Source organism: Triplophysa dalaica, chromosome 5 (assembly GCF_015846415.1).
Source record: "Triplophysa dalaica isolate WHDGS20190420 chromosome 5, ASM1584641v1, whole genome shotgun sequence".
In the NCBI taxonomy this organism is placed as follows: Eukaryota; Metazoa; Chordata; class Actinopteri; order Cypriniformes; family Nemacheilidae; genus Triplophysa; species Triplophysa dalaica.
Genome location: NC_079546.1, coordinates 26,320,571 through 26,327,138, shown reverse-complemented (window position 1 = coordinate 26,327,138; position 6,568 = coordinate 26,320,571). Strand labels below are relative to the sequence as shown.

At 36.3% G+C, this 6,568-nt stretch overlaps 1 pseudogene; it reads left to right on the top strand.

Moving 5' to 3' along the window:
* Window positions 1-886: 886 nt before the first annotated feature.
* LOC130420667 (GTPase IMAP family member 8-like) lies at window positions 887-4,803 on the top strand (annotated as a pseudogene).
* Window positions 4,804-6,568: the final 1,765 nt, after the last annotated feature.

The window sequence follows — 6,568 nt, the reverse complement described above, 5'->3', positions numbered from 1 at the left end:
GTGTGAGCTGCAACCAGAATTTAAAATCTGTCAGGATTTTACAACTCCTGTAGTCTGAGCCAGGATTAAGTGTCTTGAGCAGTCCTTCACAAAATAGCCTTTAATTTCGAAACCTTTCTTTTTTGCCTTGACAAAAGGGCACTTTCTGCATTAAGGGCCAAAGAGGCAGGTGCTTAAGCATCAAGAATAAAAACTGGATGCGGTTATCCAACAAGAATAAAAACAGGCACAAAGAAAAACTCTATATATGGCATGAAATAAAACTAACAGAGCTCCAGTGGAAAAGTACTGAAAGCTATTCACACACAGGCATGTGCAGAGGGGGGGCGGAGGGGGCTTAAGCATATATATATAAGAATTTAAAATAGATAAAATACGAATATAATTTAGTTTGATTTTACCTACCTCAACTTTATTTTTCTCTCCCCTTTGGCAGAATTGTTTTATTTTGCTTGTTTTATACACAAACTTAGTTATTTCCAATATTTTCTTTCATAAAACAAGGATAAATAACTATGTCATTTTTCTTGTTAAGTAAATGAATCTTGATTTGTAAGAAATGCATTTTTTGCACCGAAATTTGGTCAAACGAATTTAAGTACATTCACATTTTTACATTTCTAATAAAAGTTTATGAACACTATTACAAAACAGAACAAACATGTTCCCTTTACGCCATGTCACATGATTTCAAGGAACACAGACACTAAGGGGATGGTTCACAGTCTGTATGTGTACATTCTTCTCTTCCTTTCTTCACATTTTAGCTCCACCTTTATTGTGTGAAGTACGGTTGAATTTGAAGTTGAATACGCCTATTTTTTAACCATGTCTATATAAAATGAGATCTAAACTTTCACTTGCTATTTGGAATTTAGAAGTTTAACAGACTGACACACAGAAGGGCACTCACAGGTTTGACTTTATTGCTGATTATAATCAATTGTATTTGTCTGTTTTAAATTATTGTGTCTTTATATATTTGAATTAGTCTAGTTTTGACTAATTTGTTCTAGTTTTTTTATGAAATATTTAAGTTTCTTTCCCAAGAAAAATTAATAGTTTTCTCAAATATTTTAATATTTTACACAACTATTTTGCTGTCAGTGTTAAAAACAAAACCAAAAGTCCAGACCCCGCTTGAAATGTTTTTTTTTTTTCTGAGAACGTTCTCTCCTGGTGTCGAATCATCACGATGTGGAGTTTTTTAAAGGGTGTGGTGGGGTCATTTGGTGGACCTTCATAGAACATTCAGGAAGTTCTATGAACTTATAGTGGACCCGTGACTGAAAGCTAACAGGTACAAACCATTGAATCAATGTTAAAATGGGATTTGTTAATGTTAATTAATGCTTTTAATGTTGAATTTCAACAAACCACCATTGTCGAAGGATAATATTGGAAAGGTTTATGCTGGATATAATTACTTCTTCAGAGCTCTAAAAAAATGAAGATGCTTTAGATAACACTCAAGATCCATGATACATTATAATTGGAAGGTACTGTGACAAAATAAACAAAACAAATTCTGACACGCATCAATAGTTCTAGAGTCGAGGTCCAATTACAGCAAACACTGATCACAATAATGATGATTTGATGAAATTTAAACCTTTTCAACATCAATTTCAGGTGTAAAAGTGATATTGATTAAACTCCGTTAACATTGACAAATCAACCATTATAAACATTGATTCAATGGTATTCCTCTGCTCTCTTGCTATCCGGATAACTAGCAGTTGACTTGAATCAGGTGTTTTATAAAGGGAGAAATCTAAAACATTCTGTAAGGGGGTCCCAGGATTGAGAACCCATGAGGTAAACCACTGACTTGATTTGACTTGAGTCTTGACTTGCTCTCCCCCCTGGCCCATTGTATTTATTGAATTTTAAAGGACATTTTCCCTGAGTTTTTATCTATTCATTCTGTTTTCCTGAATTATATTTCTCTGTAAACTTAATCCTGCAAAGAACCGTAACAAAAGTCAAACTATTTCTGTTCTTGTTCTTTTTTTAGGGTAAAACATCAATGTCTTAGAAAAAAATCTAATTCAAACAGATTATAAATTAATAAAATGTCTAAAGTCTTGCATTGATGATGCTGTCTCACCGATGTTTATTTATTTAGTTGTAGGTCTCACTTAAAAATGGAACAGAGTTTAATATTCGTCTTACTGGGGAAAAAAGGAGCTGGGAAAAGTGCATCTGGAAATACAATACTGGGACGACAAGCTTTCACATCAGATAAAAGCTTTAAATCTGTCACACCAGATGTGGTGAAAGAATCTGGAATGGTTACTGGACAACAGATCACTATTTATGACACACCAGGATTCTGTGAGCCAGAGATGGGAGAAAATAAGATTCAGCAGATATTAAATAAAAAGGTTTCCAAAAATGTGAAGCAGGTGTCTGTGTGTTTCTCCTGGTCATCGAAGCTGACAGGTTCACTGCAGATGATAAAGAAACTTTGAAGAAGTTTGAAAAGCTCTTGGGAGAAAAACGCTTTAATCAAACCTGGATTCTCATCACCAGAGGAGATAAACTGAAGACAGAAAACAAGACGATAAAAGAATTCCTTGAAGAAAATAAGAGCTTGAAGGAACTCATTCAGAAGTACAGTCAGAGATATCATGTGTTTGACAATGAAAATCAAAGCTCTAGTGAACAAGCTAGAATCCTGCTAACAAAAATCATTCAAAAATCATTGGGGTTAAAGGGTAGGTTTTCATAGAATTAATTTGATTTCTTTTTTAAGTTTATGTATCATATGGTGTTGGTTGTTGGTAACTGAAATCATCACCATTTTGTAGTTGTGTGAGGTGCAATGATTATGAAAAACTTCATAATTACAGCAAGTGTTAAAAAGTTTCGTTTTGTAAACATAGATGTGATTTTAACACAGCGTCTGATTAACTAAAAAAAGTAAAGAAAGATTTTTGCATAAAATAAGTTCATCAGCTTTAGTAGGCCAGTCGAAGACAATAGGATTCTGATGCACATCATCACAGCACACAGTTACAGCATGCCAAAGTTTGGACATATGAAAATCAAGGGTCAAGAGGCCAACTCAAGTAAACACTGATCACCATGATGGGAATTGTGCATCGTGAACACAATACTTATATCTGTTTTTCTTGTATTCAGCATCAGATGGAGGGAGGCTCCTCAGACAGATTCCTAACAACGCAGCAAACACTGACGATGAACAACAGACAGCTGATGGTGGTGTCTCATGTATAAGGATTGTGCTGCTGGGTAAAACTGGTGTTGGGAAGAGTGCAGCTGGAAACACAATACTAGGAGAGGAAGTATTCGAATCTAAGCTGAAGTCTATTTCAATAACTAAGAAATGTTCAGAGACTCACACCACTATTTCAGACAGAGAAGTGTCTGTAGTTGATACTCCTGGATTATTTGACACAAACATAAAACATGTCGAGTTTATGACAGAGATAGCGAGAACTATTTATTTATCCAGTCCTGGACCTCACGCTTTTCTGATAGTTTTAGTAATTGACAGATTCACTGAGCAGGAGAAACAGATCTATGATCTTATTGAAATAATGTTTGGTGAGCAAGTTTTAAAATATGCCATTATCCTCTTTACACATGGAGATAAGTTAGAGGGGGAATCTATAGAGACTTTTATTAATGAGAACTGTGCCTTAAGACAAATAGTTCAGGAGTGTGGCGAGAGATATCATGTGTTAGACAATAAACAAAAGAATAACAGACAGCAGGTCAGTGAACTACTGCAGAAGATTGACACAATGATAGAGCAGAATGGAGGAGGACACTACAGTAATGAGATGTTTGAAGATGCTCAGAGATTTAGACAGGAGGAGGAACATAGGAAAAAGAGAGAGGAAGAGGAGATTAAAGCAAATCTATGTGAATTAGAAATAATTAAAGCAGAGAGGAAGACAGACAAAGAGACAGGAAAACAAGAGGAGAAACAAAGACAAGAGGTGGCCGAGAGAGAAGAAAAAGAGATGAAAGAAAGAGAACAAAAGTTAAAAGCCAGACAAGAGGAGTTTGAGAGAGAAGAAAAAGAGATGAAAGAAAGAGAACAAAAGTTAAAAGCCAAACAAGAGGAGGTTGAGAGAGAAGAAAAAGAGAGGAAGAAAAGAGAGGAAGAGTTAAAAGTCAAACAAGGGGAGCTTGAGAGAAGGATCAAAATGTTACAAACACAACGTAACAGTGAATTTGCAGAATTTTCTAGAAAGTATGAGCCCAGGTTTAGTTTAGCTGCTTCTGCACTTGGTAAAGTCAGTCAGGCTCTTCTTGTAACAACCTGTGGTTTTCTTGGTGGAGCTGTTGGAACTATTGGTGGCCCCGTTGGTGTTGTTGTTGGTGCTGCTGCTGGTGCTGTTGTTGGTGCTTCTGGATTTGCAGCAATAGAAAGATTTTTATAACGTTAATGTGAGCGTGACCAATTCTTACTGCACACCGATCCATGAAAATGTTTTCTTGTTTGTTATAAGAAAATGTTTAAAAGTGTTTCTCTTTATATTAAATCAGAACCTACTAATTGATTATAATATGAATTATAACAGAAATGTGATATGATTTAACAGACATATGATATTATATGATGAAGAGATCCAGCTGTGGTGATTAAGCTCGTTTTATATACAAAACATAATATTTAAACAATATAATGAACCAAACTGCTGTATTAAATCAATGAGCGTCTTGAGCATTCACTATGATTTTTTTTCATTATATTCTTATAAATAGATATTTTGATGAATGCAGTTTATTTGTTCTATAATGTTCCATATGTTTCCAAATTTAATATTCTGCTAATACACATTAAATAAACTTTTCTAAATGTTTTATGTTGTCAGGACTCTTTTTCTTAACACTAGAACTCCCAGAAATCTCTCACAATGAGAATGGCCATAGCGGTCATTTTGACTGCTCATATTAGATTCTACTCCGTTCTACATTGAATCACTCTCCGGGTGAGATCCCCTCTGGGTGCCCCCCCACCTACCCCACCCATCCGAGAAAAAAAAAATTGCCAAAAAATGCCATAACAATATAAGTGTGAGACAAGCCTATATTTCTCAATTGCACAAATCCTTCAACAGAACATTTTAAAAACACAATTCTGCACATAACAGAATAAGTTTTCAGAATTTAAATATACTCTATATACATAAAAGTGGCAACATATGTAAAATCATGATGTAACATGAGAGGAGAACCACAATAATATAAAATACTAAGAATAATAAACAAATAAAATATTGAATAATAATTCTAAACAGCACAAATCCTTCATCACACAAATCACACAAAAGCAAATCTAATGATTACACTATTGCACTAAGAACAGAAAACACATACTAAAACCTGACATTTCTGGCCATCCTTGATGCAAAATCATCAATAATGTTGTAATAAGGTTCAATTAAGAGGAAGGAAAGAGACGGGAACCGGCAAACATTTAAACATTTAATACATTTTTACAATAAAGTAAAAAGACAGCCAGCAGTCCCTCACGGACGATTAAAACAAACCACAACTAAAATCCAGGCCTGGTCCTCTCTCTTCGACGGTCCGGTCGCTCATTCTCTAATGCACCCGATCTCCTCCGTGATATGAGACTGGTGCGCATACAGCTGACGCTCATTAAAACTCTAGTTTTAAAAATATCCTCTCTGCTTGAGCCACAGTGACTGGCAGAGTAAGTGCAACCCTGAGAGAAGTCCAAAAGTTGGGGTAGATCTAGCTCTCTACAGTCCAAATCAGAGTGCCCTTCAAAGTGCAGTGTTGGGCCTAGTGCATTGCATTGCTCTGCCAGCTCCTTATCTGAAAGACTTGGGGAATTTGTCAAAACCCCCAATTTGTTTCCCACATTTTCCATTGTGGAAAACCTCTCCCTGATGGCTGACGTGGCTGGATCAACAAAAACATTGAAGATTCCAAACTCCGACTTCCTAAATGTATCACTGAAAGGCTCATCATGTGATTCATATGAAAATGGGCACTTTGTGGACATCAGCTTTTTTTGTTTCAAAACAGCACATTCAACACATTAATTTCTTCAAAAATATATTTGGCCGCAATCTGTGCAGTCACGAAGCCACTTGCCCTGTAGCTCTGGAGACATCGCACAGTCTTCTTCAAAAGACTCAAAGCTAGGTCCACATGCATATTTGGAGACTGCATTAGTTTGCTGACATGCTGTATTGCACATAGCATGTCATACCAAACAACCGTGCAGATGCTAAAGCGGTATGACCCCACCTCCTCAGACAAAGACTGTGCCTCAGCCTTTATAGCAGGGTCTTTAGTGTTGTCTCTCATCTCAATTAAAGCCTCTCTCATGGCAGCTCCCTGGTACCTCATGGGCTCGATGCTCTTGACCTTGCTCTCCCACCTTGTTTCTGCCCACATCTTTAAGGTGATGCTCACATCGAAGTAGCTCATAGCATCAACAGATCCCATAGCAGCATCACACACAACTAAATGCAATGCATGCACCCAACAAGGCACAAACAGAGCTTGGGGATTCTTTTTTAAGAGCCTGGCTTGAACTCCCTTATTTTTGCCT